Consider the following 22,865-nt stretch of genomic DNA (forward strand, 5'->3'; position numbering starts at 1 on the left):
GACATAGCGCTCATATTCTTTGGAATTTCCCTGGCCATAAGAGATAATCTCTGAAGTTATCTTTTGAACAATAGCAATGAAATATTTCAAAGAACATCAGTGTCAGACATAGCACTAGGGAGTATGATAAGGTACAATAAAAAGGTGTCACTGAACACTTAGACACAGAACTCAGATTGTTGACTCTGGATATGACCCGAAAGTCTAGCTTTACTGGCTCCAGAAAAACACTATGCAAGTTGCCAAAGCAGGAAAGCAATTAAACGGTCCAACTCATGTGCAGTACCTATAAACCACAGTAATTCTCAGCACAGCAAGGTGGGCATAAAGGTGTAGTAAGTGTGACATATCAGTGACAATCAATAGCAGTCAAATAGGACTTAAAACTCCCATTCAACTGGAGAGAACTAGGGCCTAGTTCTAGACACCTAGACCGCTTTCTTAGGTGAGCTAGGTCAAATACCTTAGAGAAGATTTTGCTACAACCACTTTGCTAGACCAACATAATTCTTTACTACATTCAAAATTTTATTTTCATAATCATAAGTGTAGCCACTACTTCTCATTTACAAAGGTTCTCTTTATAGCAAATGGAGTCTTATGAGCCTAAGTGGACATAAAGCAGATATCTAAAAAATATGAGAAGACCCTTACTAACTGGTGGATCTATAGGACAGACAGCTCAACATCTGTGACTCGGGAAACATTGCAGAAGAAGGGACAGAAAGATTAGCAAAGTCAGAGTCCCAGAAGTCTTCTATAAAACAGTGTTTATTAGAAATAGTTGCAAAGACAAGATCAAAATACTGGCAAAATCAATAGACTTTGCCTCTATCCCCACCTGTCTCTCCCTCCCTCCCTTCATTCCTCTATCCCTCTCGTGTGTGTGTGTGTGTGTGTGTGTGTGTGTGTGTGTGTGTGTTAATGTGCATAAGACATGGGAAGAATATGAGGGACAGTACATAGGAGGGATTGAAATGAGAATAATAAAATATTGTAATTCTCTTTTAATTAAAAAATATTTCAAAGATGTTTCATTAAAGAAGTCTGACCAGAAAATAGGGGAGTGGTAGTGCAAAAAGTTATATGGCAGAACTATTCTTTCCTGGCTAAAAAAGTAAAAGCTGTATTTTGGTGGCTATAGTGTTAGCCGCACTCTGTACTTTTCCCAAGACTAAAATTAAAGAAGAAGGAAGACCAAAGTCTAGATGCTACAGTCCTCCTTAGAAGGACGAACAAAATACTCATGGGAGCAATTATGGAGACAAAGTGTGGAGCAGAGACTGAAGGAAGGGCCATCCAGAGACTGCCCCACCTGGGGATCCATCCCATACACACTCATCAAACCCAGACATTATTGTGGATGCCAAGAAGTATATGCTGACAGGAGCCTGATATAGCTGTCTCCTGAGAAGCTCTTCCAGAGTCTGACAAATACAGAGGCAGATACTTGTAACCAATCATTGGACTGATCACATGGTCCCCAATGGAGGAGTTAGAGAAAGGACTGAAGGAGCTGAAGGGGTTTGCAACCCCACAGGAAGAATAACAATATCAACCAATCAGACCCCTCAGAGCTCCCAAGGACTAACCACCAACCAAAGAGTACACATAGAGAGACCCCTGGCTACAGCCACATGCATAGCAGAGGATGGCCTTGTCAGGCATTGATGGGAGGCGAGGCCTTTAGTCCTCTGAAGGCTTAATGTCCCAATGTAGAGGAATGTAGGGCTGAGAGGCAGGCAGGGATAGGTGGGGAAACACTCTCATAGAAGCAGGAGGAGGGAGGATGGAATAGGGTGTTTCAGGGGAGAAACCCTGGAAAGGGAATAATGTTTGAAATGTACATAAAGAAAATACTCAATAAAGGTTTTTTAATAATACAAGAAATTCATAACACACAGTGCTCCCATACTAAAGTTAAAAAAAAAATCATTGATGCACTATAAACATAAAATCACTTCATTTTGCTAGCAATCACAGAATTGGAAGCAAATCACAATTTATTGGACTTTCTGAAATCCACATATCATTCATGTAAATTCTAAAATAAACATCTGCTAGCATTTGTTTGTTGAGATGGGTCTGGATTTTTCATGGTATTCTTCTACATTTGTTTATCTTTGTCCACAAAAATGTTTCTATGTTGAAATATATGTTCCTTTGACACCCAATTGATTTAAATTAATAATACATCTATATACATCAAATCAAATATATTGTGTATGTATGAAATTTGGGCCTGTCATTTATTATAAGTTCTAATATTTTCTCAAATTTTTATTTCATCGTTATTGAATTCATAGACATGGAAACAACAGATAGAGAGATCCAGCTGTACATAATGTTTATCTTGTTGTTTGACAGTTTCACATATTTGTATGATGAATTTTAGCCAATTTCATTCCCTTATGCCATGTCTCTCTTTGACCTGCTGACATTTCCCTTTTTCTCTTTTATTGAAAATATTTTTTCTCAAGTTATATATTCTGAATATTGTTTCCCTTCCTTTGATTCCTCCCAAATACACCCTACTTCTCCTACCATAAAAAAAACTGTACTACTTTCTTTCTTCTCACTACAAAACAAGCAGCCTGCTATGAAATAAAATAAAATAAGATGAAACAAGACAAAACAAACTAACATACTGGAATTATACAAGGAAAGAGAATAAGAGAAGGAACAAGAAAACAGAGACCCAGTAGTTCACTCACTCGGGAATACCATAAAAACACTAATCTAATGCCATGATATATATGCAGTGTAAAAAGAGACAATAAAAATATATAAATGAAATAAAATAAATATTAAAAAGATTTTTTAAAAAAGGAACAGCCCTGACATTAAGAGACAAAGAACGTCCAAAGATCCAGTTGAGTTCATTTTGTGTTGGCATCTACTGCTGGGCATGCAGCCATTGAGACTTCCCCAGAGGAAAATGAATTTTCATTTGCAAGTGCTTTCACATTGGAGACAGCTTCTGGGTTACGTGTGGTGGCATGTGTCCACTTCTTTCAGCTCTAGGTCCCAATCTGGTGTAGACCTATCCAGGCCCTGTGTATGTCGCCTTAGTCTCTGTAAGTTTGTATAGGCATCATTCCCATAGACTTTGTGGGCTTCACTTTCCGAGTGTCCTCCATTCTCTCTGGACCTTAAATATTTTCTGTGTCTTCTTCTGAAAGGTTCCCTGAGCCCTATGGGGAGAGGGATTTGGTGACGACCCTGAGTGCTCCAAAGTCACTCACTCTCTGCATACTTTCTGGTTGAAAGTCTCAGTACTTGTTCCCATCTACTGCAAAGGGAAGCTTCTTTGATAGGCACCTTCCTTCTCAAGAACCCTCTTTCTATTCAAATGGCATTTTGTATTGTGTGGGCCACTGGATTTACCAAGAACGTCTTGCTCAATCATGGATAGAAGCAATTTATCTTATAGTCACTGATAAATTCTTAAGATAACTTAATGCTGTTTATACTACTAAAGAAAATGTTACCCCTTCTCTAACAACTTTCAGTAGACAATAGTATTTCATGGAGGAATGGGCCTTAAGGACATCTTCCCATCCAGAATGATATGTAGACAGACTGTGTTTTAAAGGTCTTGTCCATTTAACTAAGTGCACAGTGTATTTTTCTTAGTACAGATTGGCTTCTTTGTTAGTTTCCCATGAATGAGATTCATTTATCTAGTCATTCAAAGATGTAATAATTTCACGAACACAACTGCCATCTCATTTGCAGAGATGCCTTTCTGTTGCACATGTCCCTGTCTTCTAGTTCTCACATTCTTTCCACTCTTTCTTTTACAGTATACCCCAACTTTAGAAGGAATGACACAGATTCTCATTTAAGAAAGAGTCATCATTTATTCTTAGCACTTGGGCAATTACTGTTTGTGCTTGTTTGTTTTTGTTTTTTGTTTTTTTGTTTTTCCTACAACTATCACCTGCTGCAGTAATAACTTATGCTGGGAAGAGAGGGTATAGCACTAATCTATAGCCTACTTGATTATGGTGAATGAACTTTGTGCATTGCTGTAAGGTAACAGGCATCATCGTTTAGACAAAGTGACAGTATACAGAATGATAGAAGATTTTTATGAACTTCACAGGGGACAGATGCCTAATAACCAAAATATAGGAAGAACTGAAGTAACTTTATTTCAAAAAAATCAAATAACCTAATTTTTAAAACTAAGGTACAGATCTAAACAGAGAATTTTTAATAGAGGAAACTCAAATGGCTGAGAAACACTTAAAAATGTTCAACATCCTTAGCCATCAGTGAAATGCAAATCAAAACTACTTTGAGATTCCTTCTTACAGCTGTCAGAATGGCTAAGATGAATAATATAATTGACAACCTCTGCTGGCAAGCATGTGGGAACATCCATCCATTGTTAAAGGGAATACAAAATTGTGTATCCACTATGGAAATTGGTATGGATGTTTTTAGAAAGATGGAAATTGATCTAATTCAAAATCTAGCTATACCACTCTTGAGCATAAACTGTAAGGTTGCTTAATCCCACCTACTTCAGAGACATTTGGTCAATCATGTTCTTTGCTGCTCTAAACTAGAAACAATGTAGATATTTCTCAACAGAAGACTGGATGAAAAAAATATGGTACAGTTGTACAGTGAAATACTATTCATCAAAAATGGCACTATGAAATTTGCAGACGAATAGATGTAACTAGAAAATAATCATCTTGAGTGAGATAACTCAGACTCTGAAATACAAATACAGTATTATTCATATGTATCTATATACTAGCTGTTAAGTAAATGATAAACAAACCACAATACAGAGACCCAAGAACTAGAAATTGGATAGACTAGAGACCTACAGTAAAACCAAACACATCTGGAAAAAAAAAAACAATAAAATGATTCCTAATGATATTCTGCTACACTCATATCTCGGGATCTTGTCCAGTTGTCATCATAGAGGCTTTCTCAGTAGCAAATGGGAGCATGAGCAGAGACAGCTAGACATTGTGTAGAAAGAGAGTGTGAGTTGGAGGTCTCTATCAGGTCCATGCCCTTGAAGCTAGACATTGTGGAAAAAAGAGAGTATAAGTTGGAGGTCTCCAACAGGTTCATGCCCTTGAAGTTCAGGGAACAACACATAAGTAGGGAAGGAAGGATTGTAGGAGACAGAGGAGATGGAGTATACCAGGAGAACACTGACCACTAAATCAACTAAGCAGGGCTCATATTAGCTCACAATGACTAAAAAGGCAAGCACATGAACTGCATGGGTCTGCACTAGGTCCTTATCATATATGATATGGTAGTCGGTTTGGTGTTTTTCTATGATACTCCTAAAAGTGAAAGCAGGTATATCTCTGGCTCTTTTGCCTGCTCATGCCTTTCTCTTCCTATTGGATTGCATTGTCCAGCCTCAATATAATGGGTTTTGCCTTGTTTTATTATATCTTGTTTTCTTCCCTTTGGTTGTAATCTCTTGGAGGCTTGCTTTTTTTCTGAAGAGGAAATGGTGGGGGAATGGACATGGGGGAAACAAAAGATAGAAGGTAGCTAGGAAAAGTGGAGGAAAGGGAACTGTCTTTGAGATGTATGAGAGAAGAATCTATTTTGTATAAAAAGTAATTACTTTTAAATGAAAGTAACATAAACTTTCATTTTTGGACATTTACCCTTTCTATTGTTATCTTTTTTGTTTTACTCTCTTGGTTTCTTTATATTACAACTTCATTTAACATGTGAGAGATTATACATATACCCACTATGTTGTATTCAGAAAATCTGTTTCATTTTACCCATTAAATGTGTCTAGATCCTCTGAAAACCTTTCCAAACCATCTTAATTAATGACTGATAGAGAAAGGCTCAGCCCAGGATGCATGATGCCATCCTTGAGCAGAAAGACCTAGGTTCTGTAAAAAGCAGTTTGAATGAGCCACTAGAAAGACTCCAGGAAGTGGCACCCTTTCATAGTTTCCGTATTCATTCCTGCCACCAGGTTCCTTCTCTTTTAGTTCCATTATGACTTCCTTCTATGATGTACAACAATATGGAAGTGTAAGCTGAATAAACTCTTTCTTCCCCAATTTGCTTTCTGGTAATTCAGTAATAGTAACTCTAAGAAAGTTATCTTTGGAGAAGGATGTGATATCGATATCCAAATTAGGTCTTAATATTATATAATTCTGATTTTATGCATGTTGTCCAGTTGTGAATCTCTGTGCTAATTGCCATCTATATACTCAAATCTTAGAACATGAAGAAATCAATCTGGTACTAGCCTGAAAGGCTCATTACTAGAGGATAAAGATTAGGATGCCAGAAGGTACTATGCATACTACTAAAGGAGAAAAATAATCATCTATATTACACAACTATGACCCTGGGATGTACAACAATGATCTACTTGGAAACATATGCCCACTGGCATTATAAGTGTCTGAATATTGTAGAAGAAATGAATCTCTCTGTGTGTAGACTTAGGGCCCTTTCCACAAGACAGAAGTTATGATTGATACCATTATCAGAGGCAATAACCTGCACCTAGAAATTTACACGTCTTAAGAGAGAAACTATTTGTTTTGTTAATAAATGGATATTGTATTAAGCTAGTTTCTAAAGACTTTTCATTGTATTAATGCATTTCTCAACCCTAGTCAAAAAAAGTAACTATATCTACAGTAGATTGGCAACTAACCAAAATGTTCTTAATATATAAAGGATAATAAATCATTTTATTTATTGGTGAGACAATAGTCTCATTATGTATTTCTAGATTGGTGTGAAATTCATAGTCTGGGCTCAAACTAAGCCTCCAATTATATATAGAATTATAAGTGTTTGCCATAATGCCTGGTGTCTCAATCTATTTCTATGAATTCATTTTGTTCTAACTATGGTCAATAGTTTCAAACCTCTTTTCATATTTAGTATTTTTAATTGTACTCTTGACTTTACACATAAATTTTAACTGTCTAGAATTCCAATTTTTATCCCTTTTGCTCAGAATTCTTACAGTCAGTTAGTTGATTATTTATTGGGATCATATTGTTTTAATCTTGTCTATGTTTATCTTCAATAGGCTTTTATCTAGAACTATATAGTCATCATATGTGATAATACTTTTCTTGAGTACCTTTGGTTATCCTGGAGCACTGGGTAAGAGTTTTCCCTCTGGAAGGACAAACCATCATGTAGATGTGCAACATTTTCTTTATTAATTTTTCAGTAAAGAGACATCTAAGTTGTTTCCAATTCTGGCTCTTATGAATAAAGCTGCTATGAACATAATTGAACAAGTGTTTTATGGGATGGTGGAACATCTTTTGCATATATGGCCAAGAGCTGGGTCTTGAGGTAGAACTTTTCCCAGTTTTCTGAGGTTACTAATTTCCCTCTTTATTTTCTTGCCTGAGTTTATAGAATTCTCCTTGTGTTTTCAAGTTTAGTATTTGGCCTTAAATGAAAAAGTACAGTTATACAGATCTCTTGGTTTTCTCCCCTACACAGTGCTCTTTTGACCCAATTTTCCTCAAGGTCTATGACAGTAGCAGCCATAAGTCTGAGCATCTGTGTCCTCCCTTACTGTTGTAAGATACGTTTTGTTCTCACCTGTCTCAAAGTCCAGAAAGATTCTGAACTTACAGTTGCTGACCTCACCTCAAATGTTTCTTGTCACTTGAGTTGAATTTTATGTTCTATATCCTTTATATGAAATTATATTCTTCTTTAGCTTGACAAACTTTAAACTTAAGATTTTAGGGGAATTAGGATCACTTATTTATTATGACTCTAAGTTGAAGTCTGAATTATATTTACAAGGTGCTTTTGTAATACCTGTTCACACAAATTTCTACTTCCATATGCATCTTCAGAGTGGGTATAGGACATTAAGTATTTATGTAAAACCTATAAAAAAACTGTTGCAGGAAATGAGTAAATTACATTAAGTTAGTTCAAAGTATCTGGATTAGCTTATCTAACATATAAGGGGTGATTTTACCAAGTGTTTGAGGGAAAAATGTAAATTTATCCATTCAAAAATTATGTTATGAGTAATATTTAGCAGGTATGTCATCCATAATGTATAAGATTGTTTCTACATTTTCATATGTGAAATATTGACAACTAAAAGTGGTTGCTATAGTGTAGGAAGAAGTCCCCATTGTAGGACCTGAAGAATACTACATAATAGCAGGTTTTTAATCTACATTCCTTTCTGAACCTTGTGATTATTATTATTGCTGCTGTTGATTTTTATTTATTCTTATACTTATTATTACTAGTACTATTACTATTATTGAGTATAAATTTTGTGACATTTATTTAGGCTTTGACGATTTTCATGGATTGGTTGCTGAATCTGAGGAAAATACCTGAATCTACATGATATACTTACAATCTCCCATTCATAAATCTAAGCAATTCCTTCATCTTGCCACTTCAAAGTCATTCCCAATAATAATTACAGTACACGCTTAATCCAAGAAGAGAGTAAGGTCCACATAAGAACCGAAAGTACTTGAAGACTTATTTATATTTATTCTATCACTTTGTGAAAGAGCATTTTCCATTGTCAAGAATTATTTAAAGTAAAACAGCCATTTGGAAAGATCACATAGTTTCTATCAAGATTTAATGTCAGGGTAAGGACAATTGAATATAGCCTCTGGTAAAAGCTAAGGCATTACTGAGTGAGCTCATTAAGACATCACAATCTAAACTTTCTTTTCAAATCAGAAAAACACTGATAAATTGCTAATGCATTTTAGAGTGTTTAGGGAGTGATCAAAACACATAAAAGAAACTTTAAAAATACAGGTGTGAAGAATAAAGGTTTTTTTTTTTTAACATGTTTTCAAATAAGGGAGAATTAACAAGCTTATCCATTAAGGATCACAAAAGGTACAATTGCCCTTGATTGACATCATCCTAGTCCTGAAGAACATTTTTGAAATCTACTTTTTCAGTGGTAACATACAACTTATTAGATGTTAATACATTAGGGTTTTAAACTAGTAAATGTAGAACAATCCTAATATGGCATAAGAACTAAGCAAGGTAAAATACGCATCTACCATTTTGTACAAACAGAAGTTATCTGCTTTCTTGCAAAATCTGAAGGGAATTAATTAGCACAATTCCTTCATCACAATCAGTTTGAAGACATGTGAAAGCAGATAAGAGCATAGACTTGGAGAAAATGATGTTGGAAGCTTGAAAGGACATGAAAGAAGTACAGAATAATATCTACTGAAACACACTTCTCTTGTAATTTAAAAGAGATACTAGTAAGTTAAAAACAGGGTCATGCATTTTAGATGTTCTTTGGTGTGTATCAAAGTATGCAAAAGAATTGTTCATCTTTGAAGTTGAGTTTTCTGCTGAAATTCACATATCCACAGTATGTTCATTTTCAATCTTAGTTAAATTTTTTATTGATTTAAATTTTATTGCATTATGATGACAAAAGATATATGATTTCAATTTATCTGAATTTGTTAACATTTAAAAACATATTTTAAGTAAATAGTATTAAATCACATTCTTGTTTCCCTTTTGTACCTCAACTTCCCCCAGAGACCCCCTTCAATACCTACAATATCTATTTTTTGTCATATTCTTTAAAATTTATAAAGTATTATAATAAAAATGAGTATTATAAAAGTTGTTTGATATAAAACAACAATCAATTTAACAGTCTTATGTAGATGCTTGTCTACAGCAATACTGAAAATACATGCTTTTTTCTCAATATAAATTTTAAATAACTCCAAAAATATTAACTGTATATTTTAAGGGCCCAAGGAGCAGAAGAGTTTGCAGCCACTGAGGATGAACAACAATATGAACTAACTAGTACCCTCCGAGCTCCCAGAGACTAAACCACCAACCAAAGAGTACAAATGGTGAGACTCATGGCTCCAGCAGCATATGTATAGCAGAAGATAGCCAAGATGGTCATCAATGGGAGGAGAGGCCCTTGGCTCTGTGAAGGTTCTGTGCCCCAGTGTAGGAGAATGCCAGGGCCAGTAAGCAGGAGAGGGTGGGAAGGTGAGTGGGGTTTGGGGAGGGAACAGAGGTTTGTTTTTGTTTTTGATTTTTTATTTTATTTTAACTTTTTTTTCTTTTGGAAGGAAACCTGGAAAAGGAGATATTGTATGACATGTAAATAAAGAAAACATCTAATAAAAAAATAAAAAAAAATAATCTCTACTAGTATTTTTTAAATTAACATAAATATATAGAGTCCTTTGTTTGTTTGTTTGTTTGTATTGTATTTAGTAGAGTTTAAAATCTTAGCTCTTACTGTGGTACAAGTAAGAACAAATAAGAACAATTATTAGACATTGGATTTTATTGTAATAAGGCTGTACTTCAATGACCCTCTCATCACCAAAAGATTTTACCTCCATCATAGCTAAGCTGAGAGTTAACAGTTCTGCTGTGCCAAGGAATGAATTGTAGGCACGATTTTTGGATACGGATTTCCTGCTATGGTCAAATCTATTTGACTTGAGTGAGTGTCTTTATTCTCAGCCCACAGAGAACAGGTTACATTCATTTAAGAAATGGTATGTATATTAAGATAGTCTATCCATTAGAGTCACTCACCAACTGTTTCAGTGAACAATAGTTCTGCTTGGAGGGTGGCACAGACATTAGGTGAGGGTAACAACCTGGTTCACTGGCTGTGATAATTTGGAAAAGCATTCATCTCAGAGAAAGAATAACTTATAAAGTCCTCTTCTTCAAACTTGTTACAATAGTTACAAATGTCAAGCAAAGCATGAGTCTCACTCTTTGTTGTTCTCTTCTAAGCCACCTACCAAGTTAATTGTCTACATTTCTTTTGGATGTATAAATAATTTGAAATATGTAAGCTGTTCTGAAAACCATAGTATAGTGTAAAAACATGAAATAAACAATATTACTAATAGAGAGGCTGAGATTAGGATATGTAAGATTTCAAGGCCATTATGTGGTACACGGTAAGACACTGTCACATACAAACAAGCAGAAAGTGTATATGACACTATTGTACAATATTGGACCTGTTTCTCCAACTACCAAATTAGAGAGACCACTGGATGATAGTCATCAAATTTCTAATTCCTCATAGTTTTAGATTTCAATCGATTAGAATATGTTGGTAATATTAATTTTCATATTAAGATATTAAGAAAAAGTAATTGTTACTTCCTGTTGTTTTTATTCTAAGAGGTAGAATTAGGTTTTCTTATTTATGTACTAAGCAATAGGTCCAATGCTTTCACTCACATCTCAACAAGAACATGTATCATTTGCCTTTCTTGACTTGAATTAGCTCACTCAGCATATTTTCAAACTCTGTGCATTTATCTGCACATTCAATAGTTTCATTTTTTTTTAATAGTTTCATTTTTCTTTATAGCTGAACAAAATTTCATTGTGTATATGCACTGAATTTTTATTATTCATTTATCCATTCATGGACATCTAGATTATTTCAGTATCATAGCTATTTTGAACATAGCAGAAATCAACATGGATGAGCATGTGATTCTGAATAAGGGCATGTGTCTTGGATATATGCCCAGAAGTGGTATATTAACTTATATGGTAGGTATAATTCTAACATTTGAAAATATTGCATAATGATTTTCATAGTGGATCCTTCAGTTTATACTGCCACCACCAGTGTTTGAGAGTTTTTTCTCCACATCTTTGCTAGTATGTGATATCTACTGTTTTCCATTCTCATTGATGTAAGAGAAAAACTCAATGAAGTTTTAGTTTGTATTTCTGTGATGTCTAAAGAACACTTACACTTCAAAAATATTTCTTACTCATTATCTTACTTTTCTTTTGCTGTAATAAAACACCATGACCAAGGCAGCCTAAGAAGAACACAGTTATTTGGGGCTTACTCTTCCATATGATAAGAGTCCTTAATGTCTGAGTTAGGAGACAGGGTGATTGAAGACTGGGCATCTGGAGCTGAAAGACAAGAACTCAGGTATCAAACATGAAGATGCAACAACTAGTAACTGACAAAAGCTTTTGGCATTTGAAACCTCAAAACCTGCCCAGGATGTCACTTCTTTCAGCAAGGCCATATCTCCTAATAGCATCCCAAACAATGCCAGCAACTTGGGACTAAGTATTCAACATTAGAGTTGCAGGAGATATCCCAGTGACACCAAAACAGCAATTCCTGTATCTTCATGTGACCATTATGTTCTAATTCATAATCTACTTTCTAATTTGTCTATTTAAGTGTGGTTCTTTATTTATCTAGCATTTTGTTTGCTTGTCTGTTTAGTTCTTCTGTATTCCAGACACTAATACTTTGCCAGAGATATTGCTAAGAAAAAAAAAAAAGTCCTTTAGGCTCTACGTTCAATTTTCTAGCAGTTTGTTTTGAAATATAAATACTTTGAATTTATTGTAGTTCATTTGATTGGTGGTCCTATTTTCTGGGAGACAATACTAAAAATATCTTTACATAAGCCTAGACTCTGCAAACTACCTATTGCTTTTTCTAGAAGTTTCACATTTGAAAAATCACATTCTCGATCAATTTGCAAATGATTTGTATGCAGGATGAGAGAAGAATCAAGTTCTAATCTCATACATTATATCTATCCAGCTTTCCCGACACCATTTAATAAAGATGCTGTCGTTTCTCCAGTGTGTCTTTTTGGTATCTTTGTAAAAGGGATTTTTTTTTTAATGATAAAGGGATGTTGGATCTTTTAAAAGGCCTTTTCTGTAACTATTGGAATGATCATATTCTTTCTGTTCATGTATTCAAATTCAATAACTTTGGATGTTTATATATATATACATATATATGTGTGTGTGTGTTTGTGTGTGTGTATGTGTGTGTGTGTATATGTATACGTATATGTGTGGGTATATGTCAGTGTGTGTTGAAACATCCCTGCATGTCTGCATGTCTGGAATAAATCCAACTTATCATAGTGAATGATTATTTAAATATGATTTTTAATTTTTTCAAATATTTTATTGAGTATTTTTTGTTTGTTTGAAAACATGAGCTTATTTATTACTCAAATGATTGTATTCAACTCAAGAACACTAAATGTAGTCCATTCAAGAGCACTTAGTTGATTGAAATTAAAGAGACCAATTGGTAGTGGGAATTTCAAAAATACAACTTTTTACTTTTAAATTATTACCTAAACTATTTAGACTTTCTATATATTAAAACATAAATGAGAAAATAGATCTTTGGACTCTGGGGTCTAAAGTGAAGGCTGATGACCTGACACAGATTTGACATCATCAATCCAGATTATGACTAAAATACAAGAGGAAGGGTCAGGAGTTTCAAATTAGTCACATTTGATGAAAAAAAGCAAAAGACTTTTACCAACCCTCTATCTGATGGAAGGCTAATATCCAATTTATACAAAAAACTCAAGAAGTTACATGCCAAAGAACCAAATAATTCTATTAAAAATGGGGTACAGAGCTAAACACAGAATTCTCAACTGAGGAATACCTAATAGCTGAGAAGCACAGAAAGAAATGTACAACATCCTTAGTCATCTGGTAAAGGCAATTCAAAACAACCCTGAGATAACACCTCACACCAGTCAGAATGGCTAAGATCAAAAACCCAGGTGACAGCAGATGCTGGCAAAGATGTGGAGAAAGAGGAACAATCTTCCATTGCTAGTAGGATTGTAAACTGGTACAACCATTCTTGGAATCAGTTTGGAAGTTCCTCAGAAAATTGGACATGTGACTACCTGAGGACCCAGCTATACCACTTCCCTGAGTACATACCCAGAAGGTGCTCCAACAAGTAATAAGCACATATGGTCCACTATGTTCATAGCAGCCTTACATATAATAGCCAGAAGCTGGAAAGAACCCAGATGTCCCTCAACAGAGGAATAGATACAGAAAATGTGGTACATTTACACAATGGAGTACTAACTTAGCTATTATAAACAATGAATTCATTAAATTCTTAGGAAAATGGATGGAGCTAGAAAATATCATCCTGAGTGAGGTAACTCAATCACAAAAGAACACACATGGTTTACACTCACTAATACATGGATATTAGCCCAAAAGTTTGGAATACCCAAGATACAATTCACAGATAACATGAAGCTTAAGAAAAAGGAAGACCAAAATGTGAATACTTCGATCCTTCTTAGAAGGAGGATCAAAATACCCATGGGAGGAGATATATTGAAAAAGTGTGGCGCAGAAACTAAAAGAAAGCCCATCCAGAGATGGTCCCACCTGGGGATTCATCCCATATAAGTTACCAATCCCAAACACTATTGTGGTTGCCAACAAGTGCTTACTAACAGAAGCCTGATATAGCTGTCTCCTGAGAGGCTCTAGAGTCTGACAAATACAGAGCTTGATGCTCTCAGTCAACCATTGGACTGAGCACAGGGTCCCCAATGGAGGAGTTAGAGAAAGGACACAAGGAGCTGAGGGTTTGCAGCCCCATAGGAGGAACAATATGAACTAACCAGTAGAGCTCCCAGGGACTAAACCACCAACCAAAGAATACACATGGAGGGATCCATGGCTACAGTTACATATGTAACAAAGGATGCCCTCGGGGGACACCAATGAGAGGAGAGGCCCTTGGTCCTGTGAAGGCTCGATACCCTACTGTAGGGGAATGCCAGGTGAGGGAACCAGGAGTGGGTGGGTTTGTTAGCAGAGGGAAAAGGGATGTGAGAGGGAGGTTTTTGGAGGGGAAACAAGAAAAGTGTATAACATTTTAAATGTAACTAAAGAAAATGTCTAATAAAAAAGACATTACTATGGCATGAGTAACTTAGGGAAGAGGTGAGCTTCCTTGGCTTGTCTTATTAACTATATTATTGTACTGGGGTCTTTCCATCTTGGTTTGGAGTAGGGGAGTGGGTGCTGAACTGGTTGCAGTCTCAACAGCAATTCAATTCCAGTGATAGTGAAAGTTCTTGGCTATGATGTTAGAGGATGATTGTTTCATTATTGAAATAGTCAAATTTGGGACTGAATATATAGATATATCTCTGTCCTTGATCCTTGCCTTCCAAAAATTGCAGTAAGTAAATATGCAGGCTTCATTGTCATGCCATTGTCAAACTGAAATATTAGTTTTTAAATATATCATATAAGTTTCAAAATATATTCTATCCATAGATGTCTACATATTGCCTACAGCACTTATAAGATTAAATGAATGATATCCTAAAGCAGTAAAGTCTGAAGAACTTACACAAGGTCCTCATATTAAATTTTAAATGGGTCACACAGACTCTTTAGTTGTTGACGTGAGGTAAAATGAATCTTGTACAAAAACTAAAAGATAATTAAGATGCTTATTTCTTTAATTATCAATTCATCATTATAGGCTACATTCTCCTAACAATTATGGCATTTCAAGTTTCCAATCTGATTTAAATGCTAGCAAGAACAATGATGAATTAGGGCCACATTGGTTTTCCCACATAGAAAAAAAATTAAATAGTGATTGACACAAAATATGAAAAAAGCAAAAGGGGGTTTACCTTTGTTTTCTGAGAGACTATAATCAGGCAGCTCTCCACAAACTTGTGATTCTCCTGCTTGTCCTTCAAGGTACTGGGAATGCAAATGTTCTCCATGAAGTTGGATTTTGTTTGTTTGTTTGCTTGCTTGTTTGCTTGATAAGTTTTAAAGAATGTCTGAAATGCAAATAATACATTCACCTTCTAATAGCCTTTGCCACACAGAAGCTCATAAAGCAGTGATGTAAAGCATTACTAGGATCTACATTTCTGGAAATAACTCCCTATGTTTCCTTGATTCATGCCAGTATGAAGCTGAAAGGACTCCCATACATTTTAACATACATGCTAACATAAATGAATGGCTATAGCACAAGTAGGGTATCAAGTAAATGTTATCCCCAAACAGTTAGTTAGAAGGACATGTAGTCACCAAATGGAGAAAAAAGGCTATATAATTCTGTTTAAAATGTTCAAATCACACTTTCTTGAAATGATAATTAGATTAACAGGGATATACATTATAAAGCAAAATGAAAAATATGAATCTTACATTAAAGTAAATCTTAAGTTTTCAGAGAATTGTAATACTTGTGTGTATTCACTTTCACCAATGCTTATAACCCCTAAAGGTATGTGCACATCTTAGATTTCAATGACTGTTTTTTTTTTTTGTTGTTGTTGTTGTTTTTTGTTTTATGTTTTTTGAGATAAAAGCTAGAAACTCAACTAGATAACTCTAAGGTCATATATTTTGATTATTCAGGCAGGGGATTATAAAAAAGAAGATAATTTTTAAACAAAAGATTTTGGTGTCAGCAACAAAACCGTATCATGAATCAGTGAAAAGAGGTCAAGATAAAGATGAAGAACTTTGTTTTGGGAATGTTCTTGACACATGAAGTTCATTTTGCCTTTCCTTCTGTGTGTCTTTTACAATCATTCTACAAATATTCATACTATTAAATGCAGTCTTCATTACTAATCAATTATCCTCTAACCTCCCTGGACGAATCTCTGTGATTGGATAAAGAATAATTTGATTTAATGAGATCGGCTTCACCTCTTAGCTAAGAGTAGCAGCTAGTACTTACTTCTCCAGAAGAAAGTCGGTGCTTTTTCCAGTATTCTTAGGTTGGCCTTGCTCTGGCTCCTAGTTGGTCATAGAGAAGCTATTAATTGAAGAAAAGTTCTTTGACATCTATATTTTTCAGCATTACTTCTTTTTTTGTTTATTTGTGATTTGTTTCAAGATCGAGTCTTAGACTGTAGCTCAAGATTTCCAAAACTCAATGTCATACATGTTGTCCTAGAACTCAAGCCAAAACTCTTGACTCAACATTTTGCATGCTAGGAATATGGACTTAAGCCATGAGGCCTGGTGATCAGCATTTTCAATTCTAACACACTTGCTTTACATTTGTATATTTATACTTTATTTGCAACCTCTACTTCAGACCCAAAATGATTATGTCAAAGCTTCCTCTAAGACCTCTTATCAAATAATGGCTGTATTACTGGCCCTATGGAGGATAAAGAGCATCAAACTGCCATGAACATTAAAAACACATTGCTCCAGCTGCATATGTAGCAGAGGATAGCCTTGTCATGCATCAATGGGACGAGTGGTCCTTGTTCCTATGAAGGCTTGATAGATGTTCCAGTGTAGGGAAATTGAGGGCAGGAAGGTGGGAGTTGGGTGAATGGGTGGAAGAACACTATCGTAGAAGCAGGGGGAGGGAGGATATGATAGGGTATTTCCAGGAGGAATAAAAACTGGGAAAGGGGATAACATTTGAAATGTAAATAAATAAAATATCCAATAAAATAATAAAAATAATAAAAAACTCTGTGTTACTAAGAATAACTGGTAAATAAGCACTTCAATGAAGGTTACTATTGTTCTGTGTTATAAAAATGTCAGGGCTTAGAATAAGAAATAAGCATATTATCCATCCTGATGGGGGTTGTGGGGGGGGCATAGTTGGAAACTCCAAATGACTGGCTATTTTCTGCAGCCTATTTTTTCGTGGATGTTTGCAAGCCCTAGGTCTGATGATGGAAGCCCAGGTTTGATGATGTTACCTTAAGTTCTTCTCTTAAGCAGTCTGTTCCAGTCATCTCTTCTGAGTTTTCTAAACTGATGTGATGATATTTTGTCATCTGCTTCTGCTTTGTATCTGCTACTTCCTATTTGTTCTTTTATTTGTTTCTTGCTTTATATTTAACAAACCCATTCATTCAAAACTGAAAGTGTGTATACCATAGACCATTCCATCAACTATACTTATCATCCTCAAGGTCTGCTTACTGTTGCACAGGTAAGTCACAGGGTTGGAGGCAGTTCTGGGGTAACATTATCCTGTGAAGCTTTCTGTGAATCTTCTAATTTGTGCCAGCACATATAGCAGCCACTGTTCCATGAGACTGTAAAGTATTTGAAATATGAGTCACTTGTGGTATCAATGAACTAAATTTTTAATCTTACTTACTTTTCTGTAATTTAAACTTAATAACCCCATGAGTCTAATGGATACAGATTAGGCCCCACAGTTCCAGACAATCGGATGCATGAAGTTATGTTACTGTGAGTAGTCTTCTGAAGCCTAGCAGATTAACAACTATGCTGTATTAGTTTCTTATGTGTCAAAAATACCTTCCTGAGGCAGCTTCAGAGAGAAGAGATCTAACTGGGCTCCCAGTCCATCAGGTTCTGGAAGGGATGGCTGTAATACTTGTGTCCGAGGCAGTAGGGCTTATGGCATGTTCAAATCAAGGCTTATCAGTAAGCAGAGAAAGAAATACAGGTAGATCTAACCTGCAATCATCAATACCATCCCCAAAAGGTCTTTGTATGCCACCTGGTCCTAAACCTGAGTATTACATAAACTCCCAACAACTAATTCAGGACAAGTTATATGCAAAACAGCAAAGCCCAATAGTTAACATTTCTTCATCGGTTGGCCAAACACTATGATCAATCCCTTTAAGCATGAATACCTTTTCAGAAATGCACTGCAAGTAACATAGAAACAAGTTGTTAATAGCCTAAAATACGGTGCTAAACAATTAAACTTAGTAATGGGTTGTAAAGTAGAAAAGAGAACCCACAATGTAACAAAATATTCTCCTGCAGGATATATTTGCGTGTAAGTAGCATATGCATATTTTACTCCTTGAATCTGATTTAGATCCTACAAATGTAGAAGGAAGGAAGAATGTTCACAGGTGTGTAATGCCTAGATTCAAAGTTTCCATTCTTCCCATCAACTAATTATAACTTACAGTTAGCACATAATTTATAAATGATTATGATGCCTAAGTGACAATCATGTTCCAATTTCACAATTTCAATTTAATACTAATTCATCATATAAATGTATGTAACAATCAAAGCAACTGATATTTTTTCCTTTGTTACACTAGCCCCAAACTGAGCGCAAGGCTATTTTTGAGTGTTCATTCTGAGAAATTGGACATTTTTCAGAGATTTGATAACCCTTCAGAAATCAACATGAAACAAATTAAACAAAAAAATATGAATATATGACATGAAGATGTACTCCAGATTCTATACTCTGTCTTGGGACTAGGAAAGAAAGCTGCCCTGAACAAGTGAGCTTCAGAACTGCCACTTCTGAAGTCTGAGAACTTTCACATTTTAACTCCTTCATGCCTTAGCACCAGTGAACTGAATATAGTATCCTCCATATAATGTTACAAAGATAAAATTAAAACACACATTAATTATGTAACAGCACCAATCAGGTGGTGTTTAATAAAAATAGGATTTTAGTAATTGTTACTGTTATAAATATGATTAAAATACAATCTACAAGCAGATGTTTCTCTTCTTGGTTGCTATTGTTTCTCCTGAAACCATCTGCTCTTCCCATCCTTAGGGTACATTTAACATAACTGTGCTTTTCAAAATCCAGAGGATAGATGTTAACTATCTGTTTTCTTCTTCACTTCTATGACTACACTCTGAAGGTACTTAGACTATCACTGTATGTTTGTTAGCTTTCTGTTAATATTACAAAGATCTAGGAACCTCAGTTTATGAAAAGAAAGGTTTGTATTTTGTCTTCACTTTTATAATTATTTATTATTTTCTTCCTGTAGTAAGGCAGAAGACCCTGGAATAAATATGTGATGATAGAAGATATTTTCCTAATGACTTGGTGTGAAAAAGAAAAAGGAAGGACCAGGGTCTCCAGATATTCTTCAGTTGCAGGTACTCAAATACCTATGACCTCTTAAAGTACATGAATTAGAGTCAAAGACACACTCCTTTGGAAGTCATCTAAGAAACAAAATATAGTGCAGTGCAGTGGTGATTAATTTTTTTATAAGTGATGATATACTCTTCCTAATACTGTGACTCCTATTAGATAATTCCAGAAGAATCTTCAAATGCCCGCAGAGGCATAATGTTGCATGGGTTGTTCAGTTTACAATGCAGGCATCCAGTCACTGCTCATTTGGTCTAGGATCACAGCCAGTACAAAGCATATATACACTTCATAAATAAAACTGAAAGCTAAAGGTCAAAAGAGAAGACTGAGGTTTGTCTCATCATAACAAAACTCATAACTGAGAAAGAGAAACATTGAAGGAATTTGTGACAACCACTATCTTCAACCCCACCCTTCAAAAATTAGCAGCCTAGACAGGAAGTCACTAAAGAGAACTCTTAAAATTGTAATATGATAATGATGCTAGAGTAATGCTTTCCATAATTGATGGTCTTATTGCAGAAGTTGGGTCTGGGAAGGGGCCAAATCAGGTTTCTATAAGGGGCTGGCCAGAGGAGTTTGAAAATGCCTCCAGTAGGTATGTGAACAACACAAACTGTGTAGGAAATGGTTCTGATGTTAAGGTCCTATTCCATAATTGGTTCTTTATCTATCAGTAAAGAAATCAGTGGGCCAATTGTTAATTGTAGAAGGTACAGCCTGGACTTTGGGGTCTCAGGGGAAAAAGGCAGACAAAGAAAGGAGATGGAAAGCTTTTGCCTTGCTTTGAAAGGAGAAGAAGCTAGCACCCATGTGAAATCTTGAGAGGAGCTAGAGCCTATGGCCACTACTACAGGAGAGTGGTCAGGGATCTTTGACAATGGCTAGGTGTGACTAGTCACTGAAACTTAGAGCAGGTGGGGGGAGCTGAGATAAAAATATTAAGGGCACACTTTTCTAGGAGGGAGATAGTAGCATCCCGCAATTGTGTCCTAAGGCAGGTTGAAAAGGAATAAACTCTGTGTGTGTGTGTGTGTGTGTGTGTGTGTGTGTGTGTTGTGCAAAGATTTAAGGGAAGCCAGATAGGGGCTGGTCACTTCTAGGAGCTAAAGAAGTGTAGAGTTTAAAAATACACATAAGAAAACTGTACTTGTTTGTTTCATTCTTCTCCTTCTCCTCTTCCTCCTTTTTTTCTTCTTCATCCTCCTTCTCTTCTTTCTCCTTCTCAAGCCTTCCTCCTTCTCCTTCCTCGTTCTCCTCCTTTTTCGGTTTTCCTTTGCTCCTGCTCCTCCTCCTTTTCCTCCTCTCCTTCCCCTTCTACATCTTCTTCATCTTATACCCTTTGATGGGGAGGTTAAAAGAAAGGAAAAGGACAGACCCAGGTGTGCTGAAACATGACTGGTATCTGGAATCAGTATGCATATTGTGAAATTCCAAAATAATCAATAAAATAATCAATAATAATCAATAATCAAGTATTATTTAAAGCAAAACAAAATACCAAAAAATGTTTCATTCTTTGGCCAGGTCTTGTAAATTCAGATCCAGAGAGTTTTATCTATTTTACTTTTTTAATATTTATAAATTTTTAGGGTTTCTGATAATGATATTACTGAAATCATGAGAACTACTTCATGAAAAAACAAGAAATAAGTTTCTCACCAGGCTGGAAGACCATTCACTAAACAAGAAATCCTATATTTTTTTTGCTATTTATTGGTTTACTGAGCCTCAAATCTAATGAAATCCATAGATTATTTTCAGCTATACAAATATCAAGGATCTCACTGTTATGAAAAAAATACTTGTTAACACGTAGATTTTGTTTTTATTTCTAAACTTCGTCATGCAATCTATTTTAGTCATGTCTTTTCTCCCTCTCTCAACTCCTCCCAGATCAATACCCCACCTCACTTTTTATTTCTTGTCTCTCTTAGTAAGTACTCAAGAACAAACAAACAAACAAACAAACAAACTAACTAAAGAAAGATGAAGTATTGTTTGTTTTCATCAAATACTCTTGTGAATAAGGTCTGGCCAGGAGTGTGGTTGATGTACCCAGCAGCATTTCATTGTAGAAAAATGATTTTCCCTCTCTCAGCAACTATGACTTACAAAAGTTTCTTGGGTATATGTAGGATTTTATGGTCACTTAGCCCTTCTCTTCACTGGGATTCTGTCTGGCCCGAACTTATGCAGTCCTGTACACAGTGTCACATGGTCTGTAACTTAATAACTTAATATGTTCATCAGACTATTGTGTCTTGAAAGTGTTGTTTTTATGACATCATCTCTATCCTTTGGCTCTTACATACAGTTTGAATGTCAGTCAATTTAAGATAAAAGACATTTTTAAAAATCATAAATTACATTTTAGATATTACATTTTTGTTTCATTTCTTTGAGGTACCTAGTCTCCAAAATAAGTTTTAAAATATTGAAATACATGTTTACCTACTATGCTAATTTCAACTCTTTTCTCATTAGGAATAATTAATATCTTTGCTAGACTTTCATGCATACTTATTTTTCAAAGATTCTACAATCTCAAATTCTTTAATCAAGTATGTTGTTTAAAAGCATATGATAAAACACATAAAAATATTTGATGTCAAAGCAAAGAACCTAGCTGAAAAATATTTGAGTGACTTCTTTATTCATTAACATAAGACTTGAAAGGGGAAAAAGAATCAATGTTTTCAAGATTTCTTCCCTGTTTTTAAAAAGGCACAGTGACAACACAAATTCTGCAAAACTCTATCCTGAGGGTTTCATTATCTAAAGCTGCTGAAGACTTGACTCCTTCTTATGTCTTATGCATTTACTTTTGCTGGGTTTTATTTGAGTCAAAGGAGAATATAATTCTTAATGAAGTGACATCTGGTTCATCTCAGTGTGTCACTGAACTATGGTACATGAAAACTTTCACCATATCAGGTACAATTTTGTGATGTAATTTCTGACCCACAGAGTAGGACCTGCCTTTTAATGCATAAAGATAGCTGGTTACAATAAGCAAAATTACCACAATTTTATACCTATTAATTTTGTTTATAGAATTAATTTCCATAATTTATGAGTTGAAACAAAAACATCATCCCTACTGCACAGTTTCTGAAGGTAG

At 35.2% G+C, this 22,865-nt stretch overlaps 2 long non-coding RNA genes across 2 annotated transcripts in view; both read right to left on the bottom strand.

Moving 5' to 3' along the window:
- Nucleotides 1-15,540: 15,540 nt before the first annotated feature.
- On the bottom strand, nt 15,541-20,942 carry LOC116095376. The gene is made up of 4 exons (XR_004120578.1): nt 20,892-20,942; nt 17,815-17,930; nt 16,598-16,656; nt 15,541-15,680 (listed from the first exon to the last, which is right to left on the bottom strand). It is a non-coding gene; the product is annotated as an uncharacterized LOC116095376 (long non-coding RNA).
- Nucleotides 20,943-20,972: 30 nt separating this feature from the next.
- LOC116095377 overlaps nt 20,973-22,865 on the bottom strand; it is a 29,003-nt gene continuing 27,110 nt past the window's right edge. Inside the window, exon 4 of the long non-coding RNA XR_004120579.1 lies at nt 20,973-21,081. This is a non-coding gene — a long non-coding RNA (uncharacterized LOC116095377). The remainder of the gene's footprint in view (nt 21,082-22,865) is intronic.

The sequence above is a fragment of the Mastomys coucha genome, unplaced genomic scaffold (assembly GCF_008632895.1).
Source record: "Mastomys coucha isolate ucsf_1 unplaced genomic scaffold, UCSF_Mcou_1 pScaffold18, whole genome shotgun sequence".
Taxonomy (NCBI): domain Eukaryota; kingdom Metazoa; phylum Chordata; class Mammalia; order Rodentia; family Muridae; genus Mastomys; species Mastomys coucha.